Below are 8872 nucleotides of genomic sequence, written 5' to 3' on the forward strand. Positions count from 1 at the left end.
TGAGAAGATTAAATGATGTCATCTATTGAATCCAAAGGAGCCCAAGATGCAGGTGGTGCAACTGGACTGATTGGCGAATTACCGAGGAACAGATGATAAAAATAACTGATAGGGACAATCAGCTCTTGAAGAGGGCCAATGTTACATGGTAATACAACCATCGGCGCACTTCAAGCCCCCTTCCATAGTTCCTGGAGGGAATGAGCGAGTCAAGAAGGGCAACTCGTAGACGGCGTGAGGTGCATGAGACAACCTCTGCTTCTATTGTCAGTTTCATCTGGTGTCTCCATGAAGTTTCTGGAAGGTGAAACTAGTCTTATTATGGCTTCATTCACCCTGAAGATACTAGAACTTCATCACCAGGTATATAAAAAGCAGACTCGTCTCAAACAGCAGTATTTGGTGTTTTGTTGTGTGGAGAGCTGCAATGCAGTCAGTTACGAGTCGTAGACACATAGTTCAGTGTATGGAGTGGTCACACGAGTTGATTGAGCAAGTTTTATCTCAAGCTGAGGAAAAGTCTACAGCAGTCATATGTGGTGGTGGTGGTGGTGGTAGTAGTACTATTGGTTTTACATCCCCAAACTACTTTTATGATTTTTGGAGATGCCGAGATGCCAGAATTTCATCTTGCAGCAGTTCCTTAACGAGCCAGTAAATCTGGCACAAGGTTTGCGAATTTGAGTAACTTCAAATACCACCGGACTGGGCCAGGATCGAGCCTGCTAACTTGAGCTCAGAAGGCCACCTTTCTACTGCCTGAGCTATCCAGCCTGGCTTGTATGTTGTGACAATCAACACACGTTTTTAAACTTGACCACATGAAAGTGCTGTGTAAATTGACTGCAGTGTATGCAAAGTGAAATGTAAGTTCAAAACTGTCAATTAAGATTACGGAAGATCACCATTCCAGGAAAAGACTGACAGCTGAAGAATCACTATGTTGACAAGAGACTTTTGTAAATAGCCAGTATTTACTGAATAACAGACATTCTTTGTTTCTCTTTGGTGAATACAATTGTGTGTCAATTTTGCTATCCTTAATTAAATTAGCTCAATGAAACTGTCTGGGCCAATTGCAGAAATATTAACTAGTTTTAATCCTTAGACAGCACCTACCTAAACAACATCTAAGTTGATCGCTATCTTCCATTGCTTAAACAATGTTCAGCCGGTGTTTAGCTAGACGTTGTTTAAAGTTTCAAGACTGGTTCAAAAATAGAAACAGAAGTATCTTCCATGCAACTCTTTGCTTGTCGCAACCAATGAAATTCCTCAGTGCGTGCGTAAAACGTCAGTCGGCTGTCATCTTCCTAAATATTACTCGAATATGGCTACGCATGAGCACGACTTACACACAGATAATATTGCTTTCGGTGGAAATAAAATCTCAATTTTATCAACACTAAAGCCACACGCCACTTTATGAGGAAGTGTAGCTCTGATTGTAGTGTTGTTACGGTGAGTGTAACCTTAAGTAGCTTCGGCGAAGGGGAAGATGAAACTATATTACTGGGTAACCGAATGAGTTGTACGGGCCATTTAGATGTGGATTGCATGCTAGAGATCATACATTCGAAACACACCCTTGGCAGCCCTGAAAATTGTTTTCCATAAGTTTCCCCATTTTTACATCAGACAAATATTGGGGCCGTTATTATGGCCAACGCTGTTCCTTCCCAGTCCTTGCCTTTCCCTATATCATAGTTGCCTGAATTAGTGCGACGATTATCCACAACAAGCCCCCTCACACACACACAACCTACTTTTTAGTGCCACTACTATAATGTGTGCTTACTTGGCAGTAAATATGAAAAAATTAATCCCTCCTGGTTGATGTATGTGATAGCTCTCTGATGATCGGGACAAGTTATTCTGGTGTGGATGTAGTCGAAGTGACCTATAATTCCAGGAAAATATTCCAAATATAATAAAATATATCGAATGCCGAGAATTGTTCTCAGGTTGACAGTTACTGGATTGTCCCTTGTGTCATATTTCATGGTACGTAACCTCTGATTGTGACTCACTCCTAAAAGTTGAGGTAAAACAGTGTTCTCGGCAAACCTTAAACATGGCCGGTTGAACATGTGCGTGTGTGCGTTCCATTTAGTGCTATTTGTATATTGGTGTTTGGTGCTTGTTGGTAGAAATTGGGAGTAGTGTTATTTATTTGAATTTTATAACAAGTAATTCATTTGGTGTTCAGTAGATTATGTTTTCTAGGTTAAGTAGGCCAGCTAGGTGTACTTTGTTTCGAATTTAGGCTTAGGAATTACTTTAGGTGTTAATATTAACTTTTAAAACAATATTTTTAAATATCTGTAGGTTCGTTGGTATTATACTTACAAAGGCAGATTATCATAAGGAGTTGTAACTCATTGTAATTTCTGCCGCTACTTTCCCGATATTTCGTACAGATATCCGTTCAAACTATCACGAAGGTAATAATTTATTACACTAAATAACACGATAAGCCTGTAAACATCGATTTAAAAAGAATTCAGGGTAATTTCAATGGATAATTACGGTACTTAACAGTTTCTTGGATTGCTGATGATTGTTGCCACAAGCACATGATAGTAGTGTAAATAAATACAAAGTCAGCTGATTCATTATTCCGATAATTTGTAGTCTTAGTTCCCTGCACACATTGTACTTTCCACCTTCGTTTATTCATCGAGTAAAAGTTAATAATCAAATTCCTATATCCCAATAATATTGCACTTCAACCCCCCGGCGTGGTTTTGACAGAAATTATAGTAGGCAACCTCTTATTCTCAGCATTTAAGAACACTTTTATTCTCCGCCCCGCGTAGTAGGGAAAATATACTAATCCACCAGCGGTAAAAGTTCATATAACCACACTTCAGCTGAAAATTGTAGTGTAGATACACTGTAGTATAGATACAGTAGCCTAATTTAGATAGTGCCGTATCTTGCCCGCTATATTTGTGTGTTATGTTTCGTGTGTATCTATTAAGAGCGTAGTACTAATATAATTTGTCTAAGCATTTAGCTTTGTTGGTAATCTTTTGAGTATAGTAGTTCTTGTAAATTTCATTTCTGTTTGTGCTTAGTAGTGACATACAGTACCGGTATCGTAATTAGGATACGTCTGAAAGTGGTTTAAATATTACTGTAGTGTACTGTACAGTAGTATACGAGTAATTTAGAATTTAGTGTGCTTATTTTATTATTGCAAAATATTTGTGTAGTACTGATGTAGTAGAGGTATCCATAGAAACTCCTAGTAAATTCTGTTGTTGTAATTAGGATAGGCTTAATTGCAGTTTGGAATTGTGTAGTTTTTGTGTATTACTTTCGATATTCAGTAATTAACATCAGTTTTTAACCTGTTAGGGGTTGTAGGATAAAAAAATAGAGTACGACTAAGTAGTATTGTAGTGTAGTCATATATAAATTACCGTATTGTTGTATGATCTTTGAGTACTATCCCAGACAATATATACCTCCGTTCTTTTATTTTTTGCAAATAAGTTATTTTATTTTTATTTTCATTTTTTCCATAAGAATGGCTAAGGAGCGCGAGTGTATGAACTGTGGGTGTGGTGAGGCATTGAGGGGTATGAGGGAGGAGTTGGAGAGTTTGAGGGAGATAATTAGGATTCTCAAGAAGACAGGAAGGAAGAATGGACTCCCTCAAACAATGTACAGGTTACAGTAGGTGTAAAAGAGGGAGGGGAAGGAAAGGGGGGATTTGTAGAAGACAGGTGGTCTAATGTTCTAAGGGGAAGGAGATTGCAGGCTAAGGGCTCTATTCAGGATCAGAATTCAGGACAGGTGTCTGTGCGAAATCGGTACGAGTCACTCCAGGTAGAACAACAGAGGGAAGATGAGGGACAGGGAACTGTTGCTGAGATGTGTGGAAGTAGGAGGAAGGGAAAAGGTAGGAAAGGGAAATGTAGAGTAGAGGATAGGAAAAGAAAGGTGGAACAGGGTCATGGGAAGGAGAAAAGGGAGGAGGAAGTAGCTTCTGCAGCTATCAGGAAAGATAGGGCTGACCAGAAGGGGAGGAGATCAAATGAGGTGGGTAGGGTTGAGGCTCTGGTCATGGGGGATTCCATCGTTAGGCATGTGGGGAAAGTGTGTGGAGGAAAGGGAACCAGGGTAGAATGTTATCCAGGAATTAGGTTGAGGCAGATGTTGAGGAAAGTAGAAGAGAGGGAGGAGGGGAAGGAGAAGGTGATAGTTTCACGTTGGTACCAACAACGTAAGGCAAGCTGATATAAGTACCAACATAGTTGGAGATGTGTGGGATCTGGTAAATGCAGCAGGGGTGAAGTTTAAGAAAGCGGAGATTGTTATTAGTGGAATCCTATGTAGGAGGGATACTGACTGGAGGGTGATTGGGGATTTAAATGAGACTATGGAGTGGGTATGTGGGAAACTGGGAGTGAAATTTCTAGATCCTAATGGGTGGGTAGGGGATAGGGATCTGCACTCTGATTGCCTTCACTTAAACCGCAGTGGTACGTTAAGTTAGGAAATTTGTTTGGAAGGGTAATAGGGAGGTACATTCAGGCAAACAGGGTGGCCTAGGGAGTGGTGATAAGGGAACAGGGAACTGGAAATCAAGAGGGGATGACATAAAATTGTTAGTGTTGAACTGTAGAAGTATTGTAAAGAAAGGAATAGAATTAAGTAATTTAATAGATATATATTTACCAGATATATGTAATAGGAGTTGAATCATGGTTGAGAAATGATATAATGGATGCAGAAATTTTCTCACGGCACTGGAGTGTGTATCGTAGAGATAGGATAGGAATGCTGGGAGGGGGAGTATTCATTCTGGTGAAAGAAGAATTTGTAAGCTATGAAAAAGTTAGAGATGAGACACATGAAATTCTAGGTGTAAGGCTCATTTCTCAAGATAATAGGCAACTTGATATATTTGGAGAGTACAGACCGGGAAAGGGTAGCACTGACGCAGATTCGGAATTATTTGATAGGATAGTCGGCTATGTGGGAAACGACATGGAAAGAAATGTGATTGTAGCGGGAGATGTGAATTTGCCAGACGTCCATTGGGAAGGAAATGCGAACAACAGGAAGCATGACCAACAAATGGCAAATAAGTTAATATGGGAAGGACAGCTGATTCAGAAAGTGATGGAACCAACCAGAGGGCAAAATATCCTGGATGTGGTGCTGATAAAACCAGATGAGCTCTAAGGGAAACTGAAATAATAGATGGTATTAGTGATCATGAAGCTGTTTTAGTCGTAGTCAAAAATAAATGTGATAGAAAGGAAGGTCTTAAAAGTAGGACTATTAGGCAGTACCATATGGCTGATAAAGCAGGCATGAGGCAGTTTCTAAAAAGTAACTATGATCGGTGGAAAACGGTAAATAAAAATGTAAACAGACTCTGGGATGGGTTTAAAAAAATTGTTGAGGAATGCAAAAACAGGTTTGTACCTTTAAGGGAGGTAAGGAATGGTAAAGACCCACCTTATTATAATAGAGAAATAAAGAGACTAAGAAGGAGGTGCAGACTGGAAAGAAATAGAGTTAGAAATGGCTGTGGAAGTAAGGAGAAATTGAAAGAACTTACTAGAAAATTGAATCTAGCAAAGAAGGCAGCTAAGGGTAACATGATGGCAAGCATAACTGGCAGTCATACAAATTTTAGTGAAAAATGGAAGGGTATGTATAGGTATTTTAAGGCAGAAACAGGTTCCAAAAAGGACATTCCAGGAATAATTAATGAACAAGGGGAGTGTGTATGTGAGGATCTTCAAAAGGCAGAAGTGTTCAGTCAGCAGTATGTAAAGATTGTTGGTTACAAGGAAAATGTCGAGATAGAGGAGGAGACTAAGGCCAATGAAGTATTAAAATTTACATATGATAACAATGACATTTACAATAAGATACAAAATTTGAAAATTAGAAAAGCGGCTGGAATTGATCAATTTCTGGGGATATACTAAAGACAATGGGTTGGGATATAGTACCATATCTGAGGTACTTATTTGATTATTGTTTGGTCGGAGGAGCTATACCAGATGAATGGAGAGTTGCTATTGTAGCCCCTGTGTATAAAGGAAAGGGTGATAGACATAAAGCTGAAAATTACAGGCCAGTAAGTTTGACATGTGTTGTATGTAAGCTTTGGGAAGGCATTCTTTCTGATTATATTAGACATGTTTGTGAAATTAATAACTGGTTCGATAGAAGGCAGTTCGGTTTAAGGAAAGGTTATTCCACTGAAGCTCAACTTGTAGAATTCCAGCAAGATATAGCAGATATCATGGATTCTGGAGGTCAAATGGACTGTATCGCGACTGACCTGTCTAAAGCAGCCCTGTCCAACACGGCGCCCGAGGTGCCCTTTCATGCGCCCTTCGCAATTATTTTCCAAATTAAATTTTACTTAATATTTGAAAACAATACTTTTGCATTTCAATAAATATTCTTACTTTTGTCTTAAAAATACCGTCTTCAAAGTCAGCAAATTTGTTATATCCGTACCTCCAAATACACAAAGAGCTTTGAGTAAGCCATAAATGTGATCTAGGCCTAACTGACTCGTGTCCGCAATTAATGAAAGGATAGAAGAAAGGTTCAGAAAGAGAGCTATTCGACATGTAAGTAGTTGCGACAAAGGGAAATCCTCCACAAACCTCTCACTGTGTTGTGGGGGTATGGGGGCCTAGCGCCAGGTATAAGGCCCTCTCTACTCGCGGAGCCAAATATAGCCGCATATTTATTCTGCCAAACAGAACCGCTTCCTTATGATTCACTTGAATTGCAGTGCCATAAACTACCTAGCATAACAGTGTTTCACCAGGACGACAATGGGACACCCAATTTGCCCACAAAGTAACTTTAATCCCAACAAAGCTGTGCCGTAAACAATGAACAAACAGTTTATGAAGGTCTTGCAATTAGAATGTTCCCAGTTCCTAGCTTTCAGGCGAACGTTTAGTATTACTTGTGAGTTTATGCAGGGCTTATGGAATATGTTTTCAATGCCTTGTGTTGTGATAAGTTGTACATTCAACATGTTTCGTGTGCTTTTTTCATTACTATTTAAACTTTAAATTATTCAGATTATAATCAGTTATATTTCATTAAACATAACTCTTCTTAACATGGCTAAAAGGCAAAGAAATTATAACTTTAACAGTGAATGGGAGGACCAGTATTGCTTTATTGAAAACAAAGGAAAGTCTGTGTGTTTATTGTGTAATGCTAGCGTGTCTGCTCCTAAAAGAAGTATTGTACGACATTTTTTGACTAATCACAAAAAAAATTACAGTGATTTTCCTGTTAATTCTGAACTAAGAAAACACAAAGTGAAAGACATTAAATTTAAATTAGCATTGCAACAAGGTGCGTTTAAGAAGCCAGTTCAACAAACGCGTAACGTGACAATAGCTTCTTACAAAGTTTGTTACGTTCTGGCTAAAAGGAAAAAAAAAGCTTTCAGTGATGGGGAAGTCGTGAAAGAAACTATGCTAAATGCCGCTGAATCTCTGTTGGAATCTCCCTAAGATAAGTCTGAATTGATATCTTCAATCAAATGACTTCAGTTGTCTCACCAAACTGTTGCTAGGCGGGTTGAACAGATTTCTAATAATATGGAATCTCAATTACATCAGGATTTGAAATCGTGTGAACATTTTTCACTCCAGTTTGATGAAAGTGCTGATATGTCTGACACTGCTGAGTTGTGTATATTTGCTCGAAAGGTTTTTAATGATTTTAAAGTAAAGGAAGAATTTGTCAAGCTATTGCCACTTTATGGACATACTAGGGGAGAAGACATATTTAATGCTTTCGTTAAATTCACCAAAGAGAGTAACTTACCACTGTCAAAGCTTGTCGCTATAACAACAGATGGGGCACCGTCTATGACTGGTAGAAATAATGGATTTCTTTCTCTTTGCGCTAAGGTTGAACCATTTCCAAAATTTCTTTCTTATTGTATTATTCATCAAGAAGCTTTATGCGCAAAGGTTTTAAAGTTCCACCATTTCGTGAAAATTGTACCTCATCTCGTGAATTATATAAGATCGTCATCTACTCGTCATCGATTGTTCAGAAATATTTTAAGTATGTCATATTCGGAGTATGGTGACGTCATCCTTCATGCACACGTAAGGTGGCTTAGTAGAGGGAAAACACTCAAATGGTTTTGCTGCCGGTTTGATGAGATACGAGACTTTATGAAATCATCTCCTGGGAAATATTATCACGAACTTGATGATATATCTTGGATAATCGAATTAACATCCTTGGCAGCCATCACCTCAAAATTATACGAGTTAAATCTCGAACTGCAAGGAAAAGATCATAATATTTCAGGTATGATAAGTATATTCAATTCATTTGAAAAGAAATGTAAGGTGTGGATTGTCCATTTAAATAGAAATTCCCTTTCACATTTTCCAAATTTGAAATTTATGGTAGATGCAGTAAATGGCGGCAAGCGTGATTTTTCATCTCTTGCTAAACATCTTGAAACTCTCGGGTCCGAATTTGGTAGCACATTTGCCAGTTTTCAATGCTTGAACCAGTGGTCATGTTTGTCAATAATTCCTTCGCATCTGTTGACGTTTGTGAGCTTGGAGAGAGGGTGTGTGAAATATTCGAAAATTATAATCCTGAAGAATTAGAAATGGAAATTTTAAGCCTTCAGTCAGACCTTTTTTTGAAATCCTCCTACGCAACACGTGGCAATTTCTGGACTCTGGTGGACGATAAAAATATTCCATTACCCGCAGTGTTGCTCTGAAGATGCAATCTTGTTTTGGTTCAATCTATCTTTGTGAAGTCGCGTTTTCGACTATGAACATAATAAAAAACAAATACCGATCCTGCCTGACAGACTCACACCTGG

Source organism: Anabrus simplex, chromosome 2, assembly GCF_040414725.1.
Source record: "Anabrus simplex isolate iqAnaSimp1 chromosome 2, ASM4041472v1, whole genome shotgun sequence".
Classification (NCBI taxonomy): Eukaryota; Metazoa; Arthropoda; class Insecta; order Orthoptera; family Tettigoniidae; genus Anabrus; species Anabrus simplex.